Genomic DNA, 26,030 nt, shown 5'->3' with positions numbered 1-26,030 from the left:
AAAAACACGCTCTAGCGGCATTACTTAGAACTATACATATCACGGATAAGACAGATTTGATGGAGCAGTAAATGTTTTTTCCAACGAGACCAAGTTTGTTAAAATCCGTTTAATCGTTTAGGAGTTACAGCTGTTTATTAAAAAAAACAATGAATTACCCCCCACCACTTTATTTTAATAGATACGTCACAAAGTGTAAAACAAAAAGTACTCGAGTGAAGCTAAGCTTTAAAAAGCATATATTTTTTTGTAACATTTACTGGGTAGATTTCAGTAAAAAATCACTTAAAAAGTTTATTATGGCAATTACGCTCTCTGGCGACCATCTTGGAAATCTGAAAATATTTTCCAGGTATTCTTTTGCCCACTGTAGTCATACATTTTTTTACCGCAAGTCTCTACGACGAATAGTTTCCAAAATATAGTACTTTGCATTCTTATCTGGCCACCCTGTACATTATGATTTCCACTGTAAATAAACATAATTTCAATTTTTGCAGCAAGGGGACGTGGATCAAGTATTCTCGATTAGATCAAGGTACAAATACAACTGGATTAAGCGAAACGGCAAAAATATTCCCTTCTTTTGGTATTATGCGCTTTTAAAGGTATTAGTAAACCAAATAAGTTTTTGTGTTCGTTGTGAACGTTGACATTGAGATTGACAAAAAAATACAAATTCTACAAACAACAATACACCTACAAACAAATTAAATCTGAACAGATGTGGGAAAGAAATTAAAAATAAAATACAGTACTTTGGGCTCTTATCTGGCCACCCTGTACATGAGACGGAAAGAATTTTTAATGTTCGCTTTACTGACCGTCCAGTATGTAGAAAGGATATTCGCGAGCCATTTCAGAAATTTACTGAGACGGGTAGTGTTGCCAGTAGGAAGAATATCGGGCTTCCCAACCTTCCAGCACATTATTATAGCACCTATGGTATCCATATTATAGCACCTATGGTAAGAGTCTATCCACAACAGTCTACTTCCACAGTTGGTGTATCTTCTACTAATATGAAAAGGGTACTTAAGGGAATTCCAACGTCGATGAGGATGATCTTCTGTCAATTGATGAACCATTTGAATTTTATACGGATGAAATTTATGTTTTTTAGGTACTCTCTTTACAGTAGCAGAAGGTACATCACATTCAATTTTTTTATATAAAAACATTTTATCGATAATGAACAAAAGTGCCTTTTCTTTAATTTAAGGCTTAAGCCACACGTTTATATAATGTAGTGCTTTATTAACTCTTTATATTTGTTTTTTTTTCTGGACTCAATTTGGTTTAGTTTGTGCATCTGGGAAACCACATTTAAAACTTTTACACTTTGCTCTGGTTATTATGAAAATCTAAATATATATTTTTTATTAATTCAATACGTGATTATAAGAAAATGGGCTACCTAATTTTTTTATCTGTTGTTTAAACCAATTTTCGGCTTGCTTATGAGTATAATCTGCTGTACTAACACGCCTTAAGATTTGTGTTTTTTCGTTTTTGTATAAGCATATAATTCATTTTTTTATTTTTGTATAGATCATCTAATATAATTTCTTGCCGTTTCTTGGCTGTTGTAAAATCCCTGGGGATAGACGGTTGCCTGCGTGTATTTACGGGTCAGCATCGGATGGCTCCTTATTGTTTCTGCAGTGGTTTCACTTGGGATTTTGGGTTTCTATAAAATAATAATGTTTATCCTTACCTTCTTTTTGACAGTTTTTGACTTTAATAAACATGTATAAACTTAAATATTGCACATTTGAATGTCCGGTCACTTTCTACAAGATTTAATGAACTTTTTATGCTTTTAACCGAAAATGAATTTGATATACTAATTGTAACAGAAACTTAGTTGAACCCATACTGTGATGCTAATTCACTAAATATTCCAGGATATAATTTAATTCATAAGGATAGAGCTAGTCGTGGAGATGGCGTTGGGGTATATGCTAAAGAGGGATTGAACACCGAGGTCATTAATTTACCTTTTTTTTATTACTGCCGAACTTGAGCATATTTTCTTAAAAGCTTCACTACCTAAAATGAAAATTATTGTAGGAGGTCTCTATCGCCCCCTACGCTTAAATATTAATAATATATTGGTCGACTTTGAACATATAATAAACGATCCTTTTCTTTATTTTGAAATTATCATTTTAAAAGGAGATTACAGCGTCGACTTTTTAAACCTGCATAAGCCTATACGGATACTGGTAACCCCTATGGTCTCGACCAAATTATTACTACTATATATTACTAGCACCTTAATTGACCCGATTTTTATTAATAATAAAGACATCGCCAGAAAGTGCGGCACACTACCCTTTAATGGAATAAGCGATCCTTGATAACCTTGTTTTTATTAAATTATCTATTAAATTTATAAAGCCTCCTCTGCGTATTTTTCAATATAGGACCTTTGACGACTTTAATCTAAATCTCTTTAAAAATTATTTACAAAACATACCATGGCATGAAATGTTTTGTAAAAGAAGCATAGAACAAAAAGTTAATATCTTCCAAAGATCTTATAATTTTCCTTTTTGATAAACATGCGCCAATTCAGAACTTAAGAGCAACAAAACCTAGGGCTCCTTGGCTTACCAAATGGCAAAAATATAAAAAGATTAAAGTGGAAACTCAATATGATTATTATAAGACCTTAAGAAATCAAACATTATCTTGTATTAAAAAGGAAAAAAAATCACATATTAAATATTTCTCAACTTAATCATCCTTCTATGCTTTGGAAAACCCTACAAGACTTAAATAGTACTTCACAAAATAACAGTTATCTTCTGCCAAATCTGTCAAACGCTGAAAATATAAATAGATACTTCACGTCCTTTTTACAAACAGTAACTGAATAATGTAGGAAGGGCCGAGCCGTGCTGGGGGGCAAGGGGTGCATGACACCCAGGCGGAACTCGCTTGGGGCGGCAAAATTTACCCTTACCCAAGAATAGAAATATCAAAACGCCAAGCAAGCAAAGTGCAAAAAAAACAACTGGCCAAATAGTTGCTATTGAGAAGATAGCGCGGCCTTTCGCTGTGATGTATAACATACATTAATATAATAAAAACCTTAGTACCAAACTTTTATTATGCGTGGCTAACGGTGACTGATCTTATTACATGCCCGCCTTAGAGAATTCCCCGATATATTCGGGGATTTCCCAAAACTATTGAGGAATTAATATTTCGGGCTGAAATCTATACGTGTTTTCTGTGTTTGCTTTCATGTGAGTAAGGCCCTCCATTAAGAAACTAAAAAGAAACTCAACTAATTGGAAATTTACATCACAAACTAGTTACCAACTAAGAATCGCACACAATGCAACTGATAAAATCACTTCGCTTCTGAATTATCGGGAGAATTTTGTGCTTAAACTATTATTTTAGTACAGTGCGCCTTAAAAAAATGTCTAGTGATTCGAGTGATGAGGATATTATCCTTTATTACTATTATAGAAAAAGGAGAAACCGACAAAAGAAAAGGAGATATTGGATTCAACCCTACATTGAGAAACATATAAAATGCAGAGCTTTTGTTGCTGCAAAAGAACTACAAGAAACTGACGCCAAGTTTCTGGCCTTTTATAGAATGTCAAAGGAATCATATGTACATTTAGTACAATTGCTTGTCCCTGCTATCCACAATAAAAATACTCCAATGCGAGAATGTGTTGAAGCAGACAAAAGAATTTTAATAACCCTCAGGTAAGAAAAACAAATTTATTTTCTTTAATATAAAACTGAAGAGTTATAAATAAATGTTATTTACTAAATTAAACATCATTAATATTGAACATATTTCCCACAAATTCATAATAAGACGAGGGTCTCTGTGGATTATGTGTTGTAATATGAAGGGAGGTCAAGATATTTCCTTGTTCTGTTTGAATTGTTAAGGCTGTAGGTTGCAACTCTGCCGAGACTTCAGACCCTGCCGATATATTTGAATTTGGGCTCAAAATCTTTGGCGCACTATGCACTATATCATAATTTAAATCCATTACTTTTCGCTTAAACATTCTTGTTTGGTGGGAAGACATCTCGTTCAAATCGGGCAGTAGGCTCAGTAAAAACATTTTATTGGCCTCCTGCAGCGGATCCATATTGGCATTAAGTTTTTTTTGCTTTTAAATATTCATCAAAGCTTTCATCTACATTACCTTTTGATTGTTTATTATCTCTGCGCTTTGAAGATGATTTTTTTTTATAAATTGATGATTGTGGAGGCTCAGATGGCAAAGCATACGAGTGAGGAGATGGTAATTGCAATGAATTTGATTGTGGGGATGGTGCTGGCAGGGACACAGAATTTGTCCGTGGAAGTGTTGTCTGGGAATCATCCGACTCTTCTTCTTCATGATCATCAGGAACTTCTTCTTCCGATTGTTTTGGCAAATTCCCTGAAGTCGCGGAATTTAAAACTTTTATATATGGTAAAGCAAACTGCATCGCAGCTGTTAGATAATAAGCCTTTTTTAATTTAGCTGAAGAGCCACTTGGAGCTGGTTTCATATGTCTCACAAATACTGTTCTCAAGTTTTTCCACTTCTCCTTGCATTCGGTCCCTGAAATAAAAAATATATTTAGAAATGATGTTTCTGATTTGTGTTTTTTGCCTATCTTTTATTTAAATGAAAACCATTATTCCAAGGCAGATTTCCGCAGAAAAGTATAGGGTAGTAGAGTGTGTAAAAAAATTCAAAATAAAAACAAAATATGTATAGTGTTATTTTAAATACATTTTTGTTTCAGATATCTTGCGACTGGAGGAATATTCGTCAGTCTGGCTTTATATTTTGCTAGAGGGAATACCGTTTCACAAATTGTGACCGAAACCACGGCTATTATATGGGATGTATTAAAGGAAGAATATCTGCCCATTCCAGATATGGAACAATGGAAAAAAATGCAGAACGCTTCGGTTTATTGTGGAATTTACCTAACTGCCTAGGCGCTATTGACGGAAAACATATTCGTATTGAAAAACTTCCAAATTCCGGATCCACTAATTTTAATTATAAATCGTACCATTTTATCGTACTGATGGCATGCTGTGACGCTGATGGTCTATTTACATTAATTGAAACGGGTTATGCAGGCAGAAATAGCGATGGCGGAATTTTCCGTGCTTCAGCTATTAAGCATTGGATTGAAAATGAAGTCCTAAATTTTCCACTATCTTCAAAATTGCCCAGTGACGCGAGCAATAATCAATTCCCTCACTACTTTGCTGGCGACGAAGCATTTCCCTTACTACGCTACTTAATGAGACCATATTCACAATGTACATTGGATAATGTAAAAAGGATTTTCAATTACCGATTAAGTCGGGGAAGACGTATCATAGAATGTTCATTCGGAATGATGGCCGAGAAATTTCAAGTTTTAGATACTGCAATAAAATGTCATTCGCCCGAGAAAATCATTAAAATAATAAAATCTGTGTGTATTCTACACAATTATGTACGAAAACGGGAAGGCATACCATATAATCCACAGCAATTTGAAGAAAATAATATCCCGGTCATAAATCCCGATATAGAACCCCAAAATCTTCAAATAAGTGCTCAATCTTCCGCATACAACTTAAGGAATTATTTATCTAACTATTTCATAACTCCAGCAGCTGCTCTTCCATGGCAGTGGAATTACACTGTATAGCTTATTTTGTAATAATTTAAATAAATCTGTATAAATCAATACATACCTGATAAATTTAATTCCTTTCCAATAGCATTCCAAGACTTTTCTGTTATGTCTTTGCGCGAATATTCATTTAATGTATAGTCATATAGACAGGGGTATTTTTCCACTTCTTGAACTAATCTAATATTCAATGATTGTTCTGCCATTTTCGACATTTTGAATGTTTTCTCATAAAACACATTAGAAACTAATCGCGAGCGACTCGCATGTCCGGTTGCTGCTGACAGATCACCGACGCGTTTCAAACTGGTTACCAACTAGTTGCGCTGTGTGCGAGTGCTCATAGAAATACACGGGCCGCAACTAATAAGCAACTGATTGACGATTTAAATTTGCAATTAGTTTCTTTTTAGTTGCCTAATGTGCAAAGAGCCTAAGTTTTACCGAAAGATAGTTTCGAATTTAATGACAAGTTGCTTATTATAGTGAGATTTTTTAAAAAAATTAGTTCTGTTATACATTATATTATCACTGTAATTAGTATATTGTGAATGGTAAGTTCATTACAAATAGATTTTTATTACGCACATATATTATATAAAAGTTAAAGTAGTATTTTGCACTTTTTACTGATTCAATTTTTTTTAGCATAACAAATTTCCCGTCTTTATTTTTGTTCAAATTATAAACTGTTTTTTACTGATTTAGATGGCTGATGGTGGAAAGAGACTTTCTGGTTTATAATATCGAAGAAGAAAAATAAAAAAAGAGCAAGGCGACAAGCAACTAGATGGCTCACTAAAAAAGTTTTTTGTATCCACGACCAGTACGCAACCTTAACCTTCAACATGCCAAGCCCTAGATGTTCAACCTTTAAAAAAAGAAAAAAAGTGAAAACGATGCCAAAATAAATCGACCGTCAACAATATTACACTCTACCAGGATACAACGAATAATCCCTCATCAAATAATACGCAGACAGAAACTGCAGATATTGATATAAGTGGAAAGCAATTTAAAGGTCCAGCATATTGGCCAGAAGTATTGGCAGATACTGCTGGACTAATCATTTTAGACACAGGTCTAGTACAATTAAAAAATATTATTCATCCCATAAAAAAAATAGATCAGATCAGATTTAAACAGATCTTTTAGCTCTACTTACTTCGTTAATCAACAATGAAAAAGTACCTAGAAACTGCCTTATTTACTCAAAATCTAAAGATTCAGTATACTGCTTTTCCTGCAAATTATTTGAAGTTTCTTATAATAGTTTTAGCGATAATAATGGTTTTAGGGACTGTTTTGGAAAGAACTATTTTTGTGATTCAATCTTTGGCTGGACAAACTTTAGCTTTTAGGAGCAACAGTCAAAAACTATTCGAAAAAGTTATGGCATTTTTATGAAATTATTTAAGAAAATTGCAAAATAGTGTAAGGGCTCACCATATCAGCAGGATTCAAAAAGATGGCAAAAAAATTCCACATTACTTGAGCGATAAAACCTAAAATGAAATGATCACCTTAGTAAGAGAAAATGTTTAAAAAAAATATAATTGAATCCTTAAAAATGTGCAAATATTTTTCAATCATCCTTGAATGCATACCTGATATTAGTCATCAAGAACAAATCACAATTGTTAGATTTGTTTTTGTTGATGATTTTTTGTAAAATTGTAGAGGTTCGAGAACATTTTTTAGGATTATACGAAGTTACTAATACTACTGGTCAAGGTTTAACTGATTTCATATTAAATAATATTAATATTAATATCAATATTTTTAATATAATTATGATATTAATATTGCCAAGGTAATGACAATGGTACCAATATGAAAATCAAACAATGGCCTAGAAAGAAAATCTTAGATATTAATCCCAGAGTCGTTTTTGTCCCTTGCACATAGCCTTAATTAAGTCGTAATTGTAGATATCGAAATGCAGCAAAAAGCTCGCTTAAAGTGACCAATTTGTTCAGTATTATTCAGGGACAAGATGTCTTTTTTTCGGCATCAACATATCGATGGAATATTCTTTTAAAAGAAGTGCCTAGGTTAACGCTAAAACCGCTCTCTGATACCCGGTGGGAGAGTCGAATTGAAGCCATAAAGACCCTTACAGGTCAACCAAATAGTCGTGGCCTCTGAGAATCGGGTGCGCGGTAGCAAGACCCCCAGTCCAGCTGGAGAGCTCATTTTTACTTGTGCGTTCGGAGTGTTTAGAGAGTTTACATCGGCGTATTAAAGTTAGTTGTGAAAAATTTAAAATAGTGACCTTTCGTTCGTTTTTTTATTTTTAAAATGCCTTTTACAAGTAAAGTTACGAAAAAAGTGTTGAACGGTCAAAGTCGTGAGATAATTAGTAATGTATTGAAGTTCATGCAAGCAGAAGCAGTTGCTGGTGAAGTTAGTATTCCTCTACAAAAGTTTTTAATTTTTTTTTTATAAAATTACTTTTGATTTCAAATAATGATAAGCTTTTATTATTTTTTGGTAAACTTTAACAATTTGACATTTCTAAATAAAGCTGTGGTTTAATTTATATTGATATTTTTGCAAAATTTGTATTATTTAACTCTTTTGCATAAACAAATTTCTATAGGATATTGCTCTTTTTTGCATTAAATTTAAAGTGCTGTATTAAGTTGCCTGATGCTGTTTTAAACGTTGTTACTGGGTGAAAAACTGATTCTTATTATCTGATCTTTTATCACTATAATTAAAAAAAAATGTTTCTATAAAATAATATAAAACATGTAAATATTCTATCGCTACCTAAAATAAAAAAAACTAATTTATCTCATAAAGGAATGATAGTGGCAAATTTTTAAAATATATGGAAACTTTAACACAACTTTAACACTGTTACAGCCGAAATTTATTTTTTATTAGCTTGCATCCTGTATATTACTTTTATGTTCTGCAAGTGTGATACATCTTTAAAAAGAAAATTAAAAGGGCTTTAATGGAAAATTAAAATATGGCAGACAGATTTTTAAATAATAATTTCTTTTGAAGGTTCAAGACCGTGTTGCAGCGGCAACGGGCGTTTCACTAAGGAGTATTCGCAGAATTAAGCAGGAGGCAACCCAAATGGAAACAGGCGAAGCAACAATGTTTTCAACACCCAAAAAAAGACGTCAAAAGAGAAAAACAAACACTCTTCTTGACGACGCTGATTTAGGAGTTTTGCGTAGAACCGTAATAAACCATCACATCACAGAAAAGACAGTCCCCACGTTAGAAACAATACACAGCAAATTTGTAGAAGGCACTGGCTATCATAGATGTAGAGAGACTTTGCGTAAAAGTATCCACAAAATTGGTTTTCGCTGGAGAAAATTTAGTAATAACCGGAAAATATTAATGAAACGTCAACCTATAAGATTGCTTAGAATAGAATTTCTCAGAAGGATGCGAAAGTATAAGGAGGAAAATCGCGACATAATTTACATGGACGAAACGTATATTCATGCCTTCCATATACGCACTTAAAAGTGATGAAAGTTCAGAGGGGATCAAAAAACCTATTGGAAAAGGACTACGCCTTATCATAGTACACGCAGGTGGAGAGAACGGATTTATCCCTAACGCATACATAAGGTGGAAATCAAACAGCACAAGTGGCGACTACCATCACGAGATGAATTTTGATAATTATAAAAAATAGGTAACGGAAAATCTTATTCCTAATCTAAAACCAAAAACTGTAGTAGTAATTGACAACGCTCCATATCACAATAAACAAGCACAAAAAATACCCACATCTTTAACGAAGAAAGCGGAAATGCAAGACTGGTTACGATTAAGGGGAATGAATACCTTATGATGATAATATATTAAAGCCGCAACTATACAATTTAATAAAGCTGCATAAGCCGAAATATAAAAAATATGAAATAGATGAACTCTTTAACGCAAAAGGTCACGAGGTATTACGGCTCCCTCCATATCATCCCGATTTAAATAAGTTATAAAATATTGTGCCTTTTTTGAAGAATTCTCTGCCGAAAACTGGAAATCTAGGTGTGAACGGGCTAAATGTTTTGAACAGGAATATTTAGAAAAAGAACCAACCATAGACCTAGTTGTCGAGCAGCTGATAATTAACTTGGATTCAACGAATAGTGATACAGAAAGTGACACTGAAGATGACGAAGATAGCGAATTGTCTGGAATAGAGGAACTTGACGAAGATGATGGATCACAAAGCTTAACTGTTGAAGAGGATAGAACCTATGTTAATTTATAAATGTTTGTTGTGTGTTCATAAATAATATTTTATTTCGTGAATTTGCATTTTATTTATCATCAACCACCCTGTATATAGTTTTAAATATTTTTGTAACTGGAGAATAATAATGTAATAAAAAACGTGCTTTTAAGAAAAAAACATTCTTTAAAAATAAGTAAACTAATATAGTAAACGGATGTTTAAAAAAACACCTACAGATTAATATTTAATATAACAAGGTTTTTTTTAACCTGCGATGTCGTAGTATTGGACGCCATCTTAAATATTTATATAAAACGAATGTTATTGTAAATACTTAACCAGGTTTAAAAAAAATCACATTATAAGTCTGATCACTACTACTATTCTATCTAAAACTTTTTTGATATACTTTTTTTTTTGTGCCATGCAACATTTGTAAAAAAATATACAATTGTAAATATTTAACTATTCGTATGGTGTACATATAAATATACCATTATTTCATAATAACTAAATAGTAATATGTAATTAGTAATAAGTATTATTTCACGTAGTATATCAAATATGTATGTAACTAACATGAACAAAATATGCAGGGTGTAAACACAGCATATCTTGCCTAAAGTATTAATTTTCTCTTCTTCGTCTCTGTTGCACACACTGGCTTTTTCACTCCTTCGTTTACGCATCTCAGAGGCCACGTTTATTTGGTTGCCCTGTAGCTATGAATTGAAGATGAATTGATATGTTTGTGATTCACTGTTCGCCGTTTATACATCTAGAGATAATGACACAAGGAATACTGTAAGTTCCCTGATTAATAAAATAAAATCATTTAAATTTATAAGTTCCTTAGTTGTTTGGTACAATATTTTATTAAAAATAAATGTAGTTAGCTAAATCATGCAAAAATCTGAAGTTACTTTACCAGAATCTGTACAAATGTTAAATGAAATTAAAATATTTTTAACAGACATGAGATCCGACAATGGGTTTATATATTTGCCTAATGAAGCTAAAAAAATAGCTCAAGAAATGAATGCAGAAAATTAATTTTCTGCAGTTCAACCAAGAAGAAAAAATACTTTTTATGAATATGAACATAAAGATGAGCCTATTCAGTCTCCAGAATTACATTTTAAAGTAAATTAATATTTTTATATTCTTGATATTGCCATTTCAAAATTATATGAGAGATTTTAAGACTTAGAAACAAATGTTGAATCTTTTGGTTTTTTAAATAATTTGATAAGGTGTGTTTTCTAAAGAGGAAATAATGAAATATTGTACCAATTTAGAAATTAAACTAACTGAGCCGAAAACAAAAAATGTTGATATAATTGCAATGGATCTTTACAATGGTATTGATATATTTGCTATTTACATTACTAATATAAATAATATATCGGCCAAAGAAGTGTTAGCCTATCTTCATTGCTAACGAGTTAAAAGGAATATTTCCTAATTTATTTTTTGCCCTTACCATATTTTTAACTATGCCAGTCACTGTAGCTCCTGTGTTGCGATCATTTTCAAAACTTAAATTAATGAAAAACTATCAGCCTAAGCACTGCAAGGCAAGAAAAGTCGATTTTAGGATTAAGATTTGCCTAGTGTTATATTTTTTTTATTTTACTTTATTTTTCGTAAAACAACTATGTAGATTTTTTTCTTTTGGTTATACCAAATTATATTTATGTATACATAATATGTGTTATAGACTCATATTTATATTATAGGTATATATCTATTCGTTGAATTAATAAATATATTATTTATGATTTAAATGTTCAAAATTGTGTTTTTATTAATTTTCCCTAATTTGCGATGTTTACTATACCTACACGTTTTCCAAAACTGGTGATGAGTCGACAAATTTGGTTTTTGCATCCAGGCGGCAAAAACTCTAGGTTCGGCTCTGAATTTAGGGATAAGATACAACAATAATGTTTATATTTTAAATCTAGATTTAACTTTTCCTTCAATATTTTTAACCGTAATAGGAAAGAACTTATTTATGGCAGAGAAATTATACGCACCCTGCAAAGTAGTACCGGTATAAAAATTCTTCTTACCTTAACCAAAAAAAAATCTAAGAAAGAACACTCTGCTGGACTTCTCAGGAAATATACTGAAATGTTGTGGATGTAGACTCAATCAATTTAAAAAATGTGTAGCGCTTTTATAGAAAATATTATTATGCATATGATTAACTATACATATATTTATTATACATATAACTATGTATAATAGAGATAGAGACCAGCGATATACCGACTGCCTGAAAAACTGCAATTGGCATCCGTTTACCTAAAATAAATGATCCTTAAACTTTCTCCGAAGAATTATAAGTTTATTACACACCTTGTCCAAAGTATTGGAAAACGTTTTATATTACCAATTTTTTTTCGTTTCGATGAAGGTCTTGTTAGTATTTTAGTTTTATTGGCTTCTCTAAAGTTTTTGATACTTTAGACTCTAGGCTCCTATTAGATAAAGTTAAGTACTATAGCTTTGAGAACGAAGCACTTAACTATGGTTAATTTCTTTGAGACAGATCGCAAATGATCAGTTTCAATAACTTGGCATCAAGTAATATTTCGATTAAATCTGGTGGATCTCAGGGTGCTATTTTATCCCCGCTCTTATTTATTAATTACATAATAGACGTTAGTGCTGCTCCTTTGCTTACGTACACATGCCTATGCTTACGATACTCAGATCTACTTCTCTTTCAATCCTCGGGAAGCTGCCGGAAAACTAAGCTTAGATCTTAATTAGCTTACAAACATAATTTTAACTAAAACTCCAACAAGACAAAGCTATTATGTTTTGGTATTAAAAACAAAAAAGACATTAAAGTCGTAAAATATACACAATAGCGATATAAGTTAAACCTTTGCATATTGTGAACAAGATTTGGGCTTAATAGTGATGGATCCAAGCTTTCATGAACATGTACAGAATATTATTAAAAAGGGATTTTATGCTCTTACTTACAACAACCAACAACTGATGCTAAGCCTTCTATTAAATAAAAAATAGCTTAAAAAAACTAAAAGAACACGCTTTTATTGCTAATCGAACTAAAAAGTAGAAAATTATTTTTACTTACAAAGAGTTTTTATTATTATAGTAGAAGGTCAGACAATCAATCATAATTAATTACCTCAAATAAAAATCATAACAAAATTTATTAACACAATATTTCATATCAAAGTAAAAAGCGTGGGGAGGTATGAAAAGTTTCAAGTTAACCAGACTTTTATAAACCAGTGAAAATTAAGCTCAAAGATTCTGTTACATACATACATACATACATAGATATAACCGAAGCTAATAAAAGCGCGTTAAAAAGATCTGTGATACCCTTGCCATTTTAATTATTGTGACTGTATGGGCCTAGTCTAACTGCGGATAATAACTATAAAATTCAGAAAGTACAAAATGCATGCTGTAGACTGAGAAACACATTCATTCTTCCAGCGAGTTTGTTGGCTATTTTGACTAAAAAATTTATTAAAATAGGCGCTAAGAGAGAAGTTTACTAAGGCAGTAAAGTTCACTTTACTAATATCTCTCAACTGTAGTAGTAGAGTAGTTTTTTTGAGAAGTATAATAATAATAATAATAATAATAATAATAATGTCTTTATTAAAATTTACAATTGGTAAATTCTAAATGGCGAAGTTGAAGCTTACTTCCTAGCTTAACCATACAAATCAGCTTGAGGTTAGATATTACAAAGAATTTCAAAATTTATCTTAAATAATTGCATAGTTACAAAATATTAAGTTCTAACTGCCTATATGCACAACCGATTAACATTACAACGTTTGATAACCACACAGACTTATGAAATTTACAATAAGTTAAAGAATAGATATTTAACAACACTCTAGGCTAACAGAGATCAGTAATATAACTGCTTATTTTAAATATAGAAGGTGAAATATATTTTAACTCAGGAGGAATTTAATTATATTGCAGATGAATACAGTAACTAAAGCTCCTCTCAAATAAAAAAGTTTTATGAAGAGGAGGTGTAATAAAATGCTTATTTCTTAAGTCCAAAACATGAGCGTCATATCTAAACTTAATTTTCTGATAAAGGTAATTAGGACATTTTTTTAAAGAGAACACGACTATGTAGTAACCTCCTTTCACTCATATTTTGCCATCTCATCAAGCGTAACTCACTACTCATACCTCTATCAAATTTTCTCATCCCATTAATTAACCTTACACAACAATTTTAAATGTACTGTATTCTTTTTATATCACTTATCAAAAGGCAGGGGCCATACAAAACATCACAGTAAGTGAAATGGGACAAATACAAGGCTGTCACATAAAACTTTTTTTAGTTCCTTATTAAGGAGCTGCCTCTGACTATAAAGTAGCTTAAGGTTAATAAAAGCTTTTTTAATACATTGATCAATGTGCTCAGTGAACCTCAACTTAACATCTAATAAAACTCCAAGATTCCTAGCCACATTACTACAATTTATTAGTTGACCATTCAATTTAATCTGAACAAATTTCTCATATGTGTCTCTGGAATGCAACCTACCAAAAAGAAGAATCTTACATTTACTTGGGTTTAAACTCAAACAATGATTTTCCGATGCCTTTGCTAGCATGTTAAGGTCGTAAGATACTTTATCATTAGCTTCTAAGATTTTGTTAGGAGGAAAAGAGAAATAAACCTGTGTATCGTCGGCATATAGATGGACTTTTAAATATCTGAGACTCTTACACAATTGAGACGTATACAGGGTAAAGAATAGAGGACCAAGAATAGACCCTTGTGGTACTCCGCAAGAGAGATCCATAGCCGAGGATTGCTTCCCATTGAGCTTCACTATCTGAGTTCGACCGGTCAAATATTGCCGAACTAGAGAGCGAGCACTCTCCCTAACACCTAAGAATTTTAGTATAGCCAGTAATAGTTGGTGATTTAACTTATCAAAGGCCTTGGAGTAATCAAGTAGAGTCAAGATTGTTAACTCATTACAATCAGCTGACTGTATAATATCGTCAGTTACTTTTAGAAGAGCAGCTGAAGTCTTTTCGAAACCCGGACTAAATAACCGGCAAGATATCAAATCTGTTTACGTATGTTCTGATTTGGCTTTCCAGTACCCTCTCTAAAACTTTTGAGATGACAGGGAGAATGCTAATAGGCCTAAGGTCGGATAATTCAGTTAGAGAAGGGACTTTTGGAATAGGGATAAGGTATGAGGACTTCCAAGAATGGGGAAAAGTTGAATATTTAATACAACAATTAACAAGATGCACTAGAAATGGAAGAATATATGGACAGCAGTGGAGCAGCATCGACAAGCCTATACCATCTGTCCCAATGGCCTCAGATTTCATTGAGAATAAAGTAGATTTAAATTCTTCAAGCGTTGCTAGCTGAAACTCGAAGTTTCCTACCCCTTCCTTAACATTTAGCAGATAATAAGACAACGTTTCTGGATTAGGCGCGTTGGAAGATGCAGCATTTATAAAAAAGGTATTTATGATTTCAGGGTCACCAAGTATTTATGATTTCAGGTATCACCCATGGTCAGGAATGGTGTTTTGAGCCTTGCAATGTATGTTCAGCTGACGTAGTACCTTCCAATTATTTTTGGAGTCATCCTTTTGTAGGTGTTATTGAGATAGCACTTCTTCTCTATTTCAACAGCCGCTGTCACTTGGTTCCGAAGTTGGCGATAGTGTTCCCAATTTAATTCAGTTTTTTGTTTTTTTTACTTGGACAAGGCCCCATTTCTAAGATAAATAAGATGTTTGATATTATCTGTGATCCAAGGACTCCTTCCTTTAGTAATTCTGGCCGTTTTAAATGGCGCATGTATATTAAAAAGATTAAGTATACAATCATTAAACCTATCAACTTTAGCATTAATATCTTCCATATAAAATATGTCATCTAATCGAGAATTTAATAAATCTTGGTAAAAATTATCATATATAAAATGTTTAAAATCCCTGTAAGTTAATAGGAAGGGTGGAGTTTTGAAAATCATAAGACGTACTTTACATAAAATAAGACATAAGACAGGCCGAGTGAACTCATTGATAATTTGACTTAAGCTGTATACCTGAAGTAGAGAACGAAACCTTTGCGTATGGATAGATTCCAAGTTATTTACGTTTATATTAAAATCGCCAAGACAGAGGAGTTTGTCACACGACAAAACATATCTACAAATGTTAGTTTCAAACTCAGTCATAAAATCATTTATATTAGTAAGACCCGGGGGCCTATAGAAACATCTATGGTGCTTAGAACATCCTTAGTTTTAAATTGTATCCATATTTGCTCAGAAAAATTGCAGTCAAAATCATTTAAAATAGAATATTTTATGGTATCTCTCACATAGACTACAATTCCGCCTCCTCTACCTATGGTACGGTCGCGCCTAACCAAGCGAAAACCTTCAATTTGTAACATCTCATCATCAATAAAGCCCGAGAGCCAAGATTCTGTGACGGCAAAAATGTCAAACTTATTTAGTAGGATATAGTCTTTGATAAGCTGAAATTTAGGAATTAAAGATCTAACGTTTATATGACCAATTTTTGCATTAGTAATATTAAGGTTATTACGGTTTAAAGCCATCCAACCTTAATTCAAAACATAAACATAAATAGAAATAAACAATAGCTGCAAAAAAAAAATATTTACATTTTTAAGTTATCTACTTGAGCAGCAGTGATGATACTGATCACCGGCTCGCCTTCCTTTTTTCTTACAAGAATGCTATCGTTTTTACACCATACAAATTTGTAGCCAAATTCCTTAAGTTCCCGTGCTTTATGAAACAGATCGCGTGTGTGTTTAGGCAGGTCAGGATTTATATAAATTTTTGTTTTTATTTCGGACTGAATATTACAGATGTTTGTGTCTAATGATACTAATTTCCGTTTTTTTCAAAATTTCGTTTCTTAATGCAAGGTTTTCGAAGGATACAATTATTGGCATTTTAATGGATTTATCACTAGGAGGAGCCTTTAAAACAAAATCATTTTCAGATATAGTTACATTTAAACTTTTTAAAACGTTATCCTTACATTGCTGGTTGGCCTTTATGCCTACGATAACTAAATTTTTGCTCTTCTCCTCCATGGCTCTGGGATTACTGAATTTGACATGTGTCAGCTCCCTCTCTAGATCTGACACTCTGGCTTTTAATAGGTCATGTTCCTTCTTTAGTTCTTTGTTATCATTTGAAAGAGTCTCAACTGTTTTCTGAAGCTTTTCCATCAGAGAACTATTAAAAGACACTGAGTTTTTCAGCTCTTCAAACATTCCCTTTACCGCCCTCATGATGTCAAGGTTAGATGGATTTTGTAGGTCAAACAGGTCTTCAAAGCCGAATGAATTAGTATGTACCTCCGGGATTTCATATAGCGTGCTTCTTCTGTTTGTCACAGTGCTGTTTCTTCTTGTATTCGACGAAAGATCAGCAGCTAAGCAATCAACACATGCCCATTTTTGAGTTGTCTGACGTAGTTCATAGGCGGAGAACTCAGCTGCACTAAATCCAGAGCAGTCTTTGTGGAACCATCTATAACACGTTCCAGCACATTGGATCTTATATTGCAACTTAGTTAAGTTACGATTGCACTTGCCGCAACTAATAGATTTCCTTCTGTTAGTCATAATCCTAAGTCCGGAACTGCTCCACGTCGCAAAGTCCAAACTGGGATCGCCGACGTATTAGAGCTGCTAAGTGCTTTAAACGTATTACTTAGGTACTATCAACTCAAAAAAACCTCACCAGTTGACTGCGTAGGTCGTAAACTAAAGCTGAGACTTCACTAAACTTCACTAAACTAGTAAAGTAGCTCTATAAATAACAGAGTCAATTAGCAGATACAGTGAACTACTTGGTTATATTTTTTAGTTATAAAGAAAAGACTATGCTATCTTTAAAGTATCTTCATTAAATGCGGGAAATTTTTTTTCCTTCAGGCAACCTATTTTTAGCACTAACTAATATTAATGGTAGGACAGGAATGTGTAAATAATACAATATATTATAATAAATATTATAACTTTATTTATATCGTTGTAAGGGCTATTATAAACATACAAAATATTACTACGAATATTGATGGAAGATACAATAACATTATACACAATATTGAATAAACCATTTTTAATAACAATGAAAATTGCCTACATGCCAGTGTACCGGGTGGCCAAATAAGCGAGGTAAGCGGCTGTATCTCAGGACCTGTACATCTGGCAATAATGGAATTTTTTTTATTATTATAAAAGTGGCCATGAGAAAATTCTGGAAACTATTTTTAAATTCCGTATTTCACCGCAAGAGGGCGCAACTAAAAATTAAATAAAAGAAACGTCTTTTTCTCCGAAAACTTAAATATTAACTTATACTTTTGATATTATTTTTAGTAAGCCTAGATAATTTGCTATAATTTTGGATTATGAATTATTGACGTGCGAACGATAGTAGGGGTGGGGGAAGCTATTGAAAGTGGAATCATTAAAATCGGTGTAAATTCTAAACCACTTATTCGATTTGAGCAATTCAAAATTTATTTGCAAGATAAATATAGCTGCTTTAAAAGTCTGATCTCATCACTACCCTGTAGTTCCTAATAAAACCGCCAGAGGGCACAATTTGTAATAAGTCCAGTTTTTTTCATTTGGCTCCAAAAATTCAAATTAAATGGTATATTTTTGACATCCAGTTTAAAAAGTAAATAAAATTTTCAAAAGTACTGTGAAAACCGCACGATGATATCTTTGCTCGTTTTAAAGTTATAGCGAATTAAAGTTTTTTACGCACCGAGCCTAAACTTACGTACCGCCATCTAGTGTCTCGCCTAAAAATCTCTAATTAGTATTACCACAACTAGGATACCATGATGTTGTCATAATTTATAAATTATGAAAGTAATAATTGATTGATAAATTATAAAGTAATAATACCTATGTATCACAGAATGACTGGAAGTTTATGTGACTTTCTCAAGGCGAATAATTTTATTAACGAATTTCTTTTTATATTTAAATTATGGTCCTGAAAAGAACCGATTTTAAACCCAAACATATTTGGTATTTAATGCCTCGATAGGTGTTCAAACTGCTTTCCATCACATTCCAAACAAGCTTCAACCTTCTTTGGGTGGATAAAACTGCTGTTTCGATTTCAGCAGCTGATATTTCATTTATTGCACCACGGATTCTGTTTTCCATATCCTATCTTGTTGTAGGTGGAGTTTGGTACACAATATCTTTTAAACGACCCCATAAGTAAAAGGCTAGGCATGTTAAGTCGGGTGACCTGGCCGGCCAAGGATATAGACTCCCCCTTCCGATCCAGCGCCCTTGAAAGTAATTATTTATATGATGCCGCACCAAACGGGAAAAATGTGCTGGGCACCCGTCCAATTGGAAATACCTGGTCCGTCTTACTTCCAATGTCAAATCTTCCATTAAAATAGGCAAGGAATTTGTTAAAAATTGCAAAAAAACATTACCGGTTAAAGTGCCATCAAAAAAATAAGGACCAATAATTTTCGTTCCGATAATGCCACACCACTTTCCGCGACTTTCCCATCGCTACAAAAAGTGGCTTCATCGGTCCACAGAATCTGTGACAAAAAATCCCTGTTTTCGCGAATCATTGCTATAGTATCCATTGGCAAAAATCAATTCGGCGCTCAAAATCATGTTCGTTTAGAGCTTGGTGTAGGATTATATGAAAAGGGTGTAGCCTTAAAATAAAAGAAATGCCTATATTCGAGAAGAAAATTATAATAAAAAGATGTATTACTTGTGGTCTTTAAGTATATTTTGAACAGTAGTTCGAACTATTCCCAAATCTAAAGATAACGCACGAGTTCCAATATGCCTATTAAACTCTACGTTAGGCCAACACATTAATAATGTTTTCTTCAGTTCTTCCAGTAGAGCGACGCCTTCTAAATTTGGGCCGACTAAAACTACTATACGTTAACTAGACATTCTAAGGCCGAGCGCTAGATGGCGGTATATAAGTTTGGACTCGGTGCGTAAAAGACTTTAATTCGCTATAACTTTTAAACAAGCAAAGATATCATCGTGCGGTTTTCACAGTATTTTTGTAAATTTTATCTACTTTATAAATATGATGTCAAAAAACTACCATTCGATTTGAATTTTTGGAGCAAAATGAAAAAAACTGGAATTATTACAAATTGCACCCTCTGGCGGTTTTATTAGGAACTATAGGGTAGTGATGAGATCAGACTTTTAAAGCATCTACATTTATCTTGCAAATAAATTTTGAATCGCTTAAATCGAATAAGTGGTTTAGAATTTACACCGATTTTAATGATTCCACTTTCAATAGCTTCCCCCACCCCTACTATCGTTCGTACGTCAATGATTCATAAAACCAAAATTATAGCAAATTATCTAGGCTTACTAAAAATAATATCAAAAGTATAAGTTAATACTTAAGTTTTCGGAGAAAAAGACGTTTCTTTTATTTAATTTTTAGTTGCGCCCTCTTGCGGTGAAATACGGAACTTAAAAATAATTTCCAGAATTTTCTCACAGCCACGTTTATAATAATAAAAAAAATTCCATTGTTGCCAGATGTACACTGTGTCCCATTTTGGATGAGACTGCAGGGTATCTCTGTCATTTTTTAAGATAGAGCTTTGCGGTTTTCGCGACCCTGTATCACTTTTTTGTAAAACTTTTAAAGCCACAAACAGAAATATTCTAACTACTTTTGTTCCTGAAATACAGGGTGAAAACGAAAATGTTCACTTTTGGAGATGTTATTATTTCTCAGGCCCTGTATAAGATAGAATAAAAATGAAAACTGCTTATAATAGATATTTTTTCATAAAAGTCAGTGGCGTATTTATTTTTTTTTTCCCGATGCACTGTTTTTAAGATTGGGCACAAACTTGGTATTTTTTAAATGGAACACCCTGTATATTTTAACGTCAAATATTTGCATTTTTTTTTCTGAATACATTGATGTATCACAACCTATTCTTTGGTAAATTTTAGCTTCAAAAATCAGAAAAATCCATATTTATTTTTGTTTTTAATAGTAGGCCATGAATTCTTTGACACATGCATAAAAAAATGTTTTGTTTATTGCATTCATGAAAACTAAGTCACAAACAGACTCAATACATATCAATATTGATGGCTGACGGTGAAAATATGGAATTCCAAAATTTTGAAAAGTATGATATTATAAAATGTTTAAACCTTTCTAACGAAATTATATTTAAATAGGTAAAGCTCTAGCTTATTTTATTTTGTTACAAAATTCAAAAAATAAAAAAGATCTTATTAGGTTTCCAGAAAGACGTCAGCCATCTCGGGCTACGGTATTCCGGTTAAAATCTAATCTTTTAAATTATGGCTGCTATTCAAAACCTAGGCAACCCCATGTTGATAGAAATGAAACTGGCGAAATTAATGTTTTAGCGTGTGTGGAAGCAAGACCCCAAATTTCCTGTAGAAAGATAGAGGAAGAGATAGGAGTTTCCAAAACAAAAGTGCAAAAAATTTTAAAAAAGCATAAATTTAAACCGTATAAGATAAATATTATTCAAGAATTGCATCCTGACGATCCGTTTAAACGACTGGAATTTTCTAATTGGTTTTTAACCAAAACTAATGAAGATCCGGATTTTGTAAAAAAGGTAATATGGTCTGACGAATCCCATATAAGCAGTAGTGGCATATTTAATAGGCAAAATACCAGACGTTGGTATCAAGAAAACCAACATATTACTTTTGAACGACAGCAACAAGGCCGATTTGGTTTTAGTGTTTCCTGTTTTGTATTGGGCACTAAAATTGTATATACAATTTTTGAGGGTAGCTTAACTGCCCAACGATATCTAAATATATTGCAAAATAATTTGCCAGAGTTGCTGGAGGACATACCTTTAGCCCAGCGACATCAAATATATTTCCAGCAAGATGGAGCGCCCGCTCATAATTCAAGGGTAGTTAGAGAATATTTAAGTGCCCATTTTGATAGACGTTGGATTGGCACACACGGGCCAATCAGATGGCCCCCGAGGTCACCGGACTTAAGTGTTTTGGACTTTTTTGTATGGTCGTACTTAAAAAATAAAATTTATGCAAATCGGCATAATAATATAAATGAACTCCGAGCGACAACTGAAGAAGCATTCATAAACTTACAAAGGCAACCCTTTATAATTTTAAATGCCTTAAGACGAATACAGACTGTATGTGGTTTTTGTATAAGACAAAATGGACAGCAGTTTGAACAGTTTTATTAAATTTATATTTGTTGTTTTTTTTTTGGTTTTTGTAATTAATTTTCTAATTTGATTCTTGTAATTACTAATTAGTTTTTAATGTTAAACCTGGTCCGATATATTTTTTTTGTTTTTAACATTTTTATGTTTATATTAATATTTTAGGTTAATGTTTAAAATATAGTTAAATAAACAGGTTTAAATCACATGGCTTTTTAAAAAAGTAATAATTAAATGCATGTGTGTAGGAATTCATGGCCTACTATTAAAAACAAAAATAAATATGGATTTTTCTGATTTTTGAAGCTAAAATTTACTAAAGAATAGGTTGTGATACAAAAATGTATTCAGAAAAAAAAATGCAAAAATTTGACGTTAAAATATACAGGGTGTTCTATTTAAAAAATACCAAGTTTGTGCCCAATCTTAAAAACAGTGCATTAGAAAAAAAAAATAAATACGCCACTGACTTTTATGTAAAAATATCTATTATAAGCAGTTTTCATTTTTATTCTATCTTATACAGGGCCTGAGAAATAATAACATCTCCAAAAGTGAACATTTTCGTTTTCACCCTGTATTTCAGGAACAAAAGTAGTTAGAATATTTCTGTTTGTGGCTTTAAAAGTTTTACAAAAAAGTGATACAGGGTCGCGAAAACCGCAAAGCTCTATCTTAAAAAATGACAGAGATACCCTGCAGTCTCATCCAAAATGGGACACAGTGTACAGGTCCTGAGATACAGCCGCTTACCTCGCTTATTTGGCCACCCTGTATATAAATATGAAAGTCTTTTTGTTATTCGTAATCCTTTGACACCTTTATTTTAACATATTGAATTTAAACATAAAAGATTAATGGTATATGAAGGTATAGGTACTTACATTCAAAATTTTCAATATACTCTTCTAGGCTTCAAGTTGCTAATAGCTTTTTAAAATGTCCTTCCATGGTATGATATAACCCACCAATTTTTACCACCAACGCACACAACCTTTATACGATAACGTCCACACAATAACTACAACTATGGTAATAAAAATTATTTAATTTTTTATTATTAACCAAATAATTACTGTATGCGTAATGCCCGAACTGCCCGCTGCGCAATGAGAACGAACTATTGGTCAAGCTAAAACCGTTACATAGTGTAAACATCTTCTACGCCGAAACGTACCTTCTTTGTCCCAGAAAAGAACTGTGCTATTCTTGTAGAAAAAATGTTTTTAACCGTGATAGGAAAGAACTTATTTATGCCAGAGAAATTATACGCACCCTGCAAAGTAGTACCGCTATAAAAATTCTTCTTACCTGAACCAAAAAAAGTCTAAGAAAGAACACTCTGCTGGGATTTTGCTGCGTCTAGAGTTTTATATATAATACGTAAATGTAACCATGTTTCTCATTTGATCTCTGAATGCAACTGGCTAAATACGAAAAACTGAAAAATACACCATCTTGTAAATTTCGTTTATAAATTGCTTACGGAACCAGAAGCATTTCTTAAATTCAAATTCTTACCATCCACAGCAATTCACAATGGTAAAGTTAGATTACGGGATGCTTGTATAACTAAAGTCGAAATTATACCCATTTGTAATGACGTCATTTTTGTTTATCTTTGTTTAGCATATTCCAAACAGCGGCGACAACAAACTTTTGAAAAAAATTGAAATATTCGTCACTGTCAATCAAAAATATTGGTTTGTCAACTTGTTCTTGAAAGTTATTTCGAAAAGTGTTAGATGATGCCTAAAAAAAGATATAATAGGTATAATGAACAATCGCAGCTGACGATTTTAAATATATTGGCTTTTTTTCAACTGGAAAAGGAACAAGTCCGAAATGGAATTGCACTTCATATTGAGAATGGGATACAGCGAGCCGCAGATGCAACAAAATTGAGCACAACAACAATTGCAAATATCAAGAAGAATGGGATAAAATCAGATCAGAATTACGCAGCCCGTATATCTTCCAAGCAAAAGACAGCAAAAACCAAAATTACAACATATTTGAAGCATAGAATTCGGGACACAATTTATTCTATGTACGCCAGAAAAGAATATGTAATATTGGCAACAATAAGAGAAAAGTTCAGGGAAGAAATTGAATATTTTGAGTTTTCCATTGACTCCTTAAGAAGATGGATCAATAGTATAGGCTTCAAGTGGAAAAAATCAGATAACAGAAAATATTTGATGGACTTGCCAAATATTGTTCATAAAAGAATCCATTTTTTAAGGGAGTATATCAAAAATAAAAATGTAGGTCCGGAAGGTTTTACTCCAGTTTTCATTGATGAGACGTAAATTTTTAGCAAGGGATCATTTCGTAGTAGCTGGCAAGATGACACCAAGCACACGGATTTAAGGAAAAACAGTGAAGGTAAAAATTATCTTTTTAGATTTTTTTTTTAATAAAAACTATTGCTGCCATATGGAAAAACTTCGAAAACTGGTTTAAAACTCAGCTGGTTCCAAATCTTCCCCCAAAGTCATTTATAATCATGGACAATGCAAGTTATCATTCTGGTTTATTAGAAGAAATCCCGAGAAAATCTTGGACAAAGCAGAGACTGACCGAATGGTTGAAGAAAAAGAATATTGGCTTTCCAGAAAAAAACATGAAAGATAAAATATGGAGTATTGCACGCAGAAACTGCCCTAGTGAAAAAAAGTACTTCCTTGGTGAATATGTTAAACCTTTAGGACACAAAATTTTGCGACTGCCGCCATATCATTGCCAGTTTAATGCAATTGAAATGGTATGGTCGGAATGTAAACGAAAAAATGATCAATATATTTCCAATTTTAAAGGATCACCTTCAGAAGTTCTGACTACATGGGAAAGGGTAATAAACGAAATTTCTATAGATCATTGGCAAAAATATGTTTTTCATACAGAAAAGTTAATTAAAAAGGCTTGGGAGGCAATACAAGTGTGTGATGCCTATGACATTCTGCCACTTGTGATTACGACTGACGAAGACGACGATGACGAAGACAACATCTCTGATTTCAGTTCTGACTCTGACAATACTGACGAGATTGATTAAGCTTTTTTTGTTCTAGCAAATTTTATTTTATGATCGTCGTTTAAGTATTCAATCATATCGTTGCAATTTCATTAACTTGGTAATGCAATATGGCGTGTTTTTTCTAAGTTTGTATGTTTTATTTTTTGAAATGGTATTTTCATTTTAATGTGTTAACATATTCCTTCAAGCAGCATTTTTTTTCATGAACAAAATTTTTCCCAGTGAGTTAAAATAATTTTATACCATTATTCACAATTTTCGTAAGCTCGGTTTTGTTACGTCTACTGCTCGTGCCGAATTCTACTTTTCAAATATGTTGTAGATTTGGTTTTTGCGGTCTTTTGCTTGGAAAATATATGAACAGCGTAATCCTGATCTGATTTTATCCCATTCTTTTTTATATTTGCGATCGTTGTGCTCAATTTTGTTGCATCTGCGGCTCGCTCTATCACATTCTCAATTTGTGTCAAAAAGTGCAATTCCGTTTCGGACTTGTTGTTTATGTCCCATTATTTATGATTAATTATAATAATATTTGTTAATTGTTAAGTTTGTTAATAATACAATAAATACTACAAAATTTTTTTAAATTTTTTGGGAATGAAAGTATATACACGAATATAAAAATATAATAATATGCTGCTAAAATAATTCATTTGTTAATTTCTCAACATATAAAAATACATAGCAGACTATTAATTTCTGAAGGCGATGGTAAAGTTTCTAACCTAATATTGATTGGCAAAAATATCTACGCCATACGTTTTTTCTCACCTGGATGACGTAACTACAAATGGGTATAAT

The 26,030-nt window shown here is 32.4% G+C and overlaps 1 protein-coding gene across 1 annotated transcript in view; it reads right to left on the bottom strand.

Annotated features, from left to right (window-relative positions):
- Window positions 1-4,202: 4,202 nt before the first annotated feature.
- LOC126740257 (uncharacterized) overlaps window positions 4,203-26,030 on the bottom strand; it is an 88,848-nt gene continuing 67,020 nt past the window's right edge. The window contains exon 3 of the mRNA XM_050446199.1: window positions 4,203-4,595. The gene's annotated coding sequence lies outside the window, so the exon portion shown is untranslated. The remainder of the gene's footprint in view (window positions 4,596-26,030) is intronic.

This window comes from Anthonomus grandis, chromosome 9, assembly GCF_022605725.1.
Source record: "Anthonomus grandis grandis chromosome 9, icAntGran1.3, whole genome shotgun sequence".
Taxonomy (NCBI): Eukaryota; Metazoa; Arthropoda; class Insecta; order Coleoptera; family Curculionidae; genus Anthonomus; species Anthonomus grandis.
Note: the sequence above shows the minus strand (reverse complement) of the source record. Positions and strands in the feature narration are given on the sequence as shown.